Source organism: Bos grunniens, chromosome 17 (genome assembly GCF_055505025.1).
Source record: "Bos grunniens cultivar Pamir isolate PY7600 chromosome 17, Bosgru_T2T1.0, whole genome shotgun sequence".
In the NCBI taxonomy this organism is placed as follows: Eukaryota; Metazoa; Chordata; class Mammalia; order Artiodactyla; family Bovidae; genus Bos; species Bos grunniens.
The window spans coordinates 64,387,084-64,387,540 of NC_141181.1; positions in this window are offsets into that span (position 1 = coordinate 64,387,084).

Sequence of the window (457 nt, forward strand, 5' to 3'; positions counted from 1 at the left end):
TTATTTAATCCTCATGGCATGGGTTTTGCAGTTCCCACTGTGCAGAGGAGGCAATTCAAGTTAAGGGATTTGTAGGAACCACACAGCTTCAGTGGAGGAGACAAGTGGAAGTTACAAGGGTCTGATTGCAGAATTCGTACTCCTACCTATGACAATATGCTGGTGGCCCAGCTCCCTGTCGGGACGCCAAATTAATCCCCAGGGAGAGATGCCATCAACCAGCAGCTCCCAAACGACTGGTGATCCCGCACAACTGTGAAACAAGTAACGACTCCGCACCACCGTGGTGCTTGCAATGCGCAGTGAGGGCCAACAGGTGGCGCCCGAAGACCGCCCACGGCTTTGTTTTGCAAATTTGCCTGGATTTTCTCCGGAGCGCCGCTGCAATCTACCCGGAAGCAGTTCTGTGGTCGGGGCGGGTAAACGTTTTCTCTTCCCCGCCAGCCCTTCCTAGAGT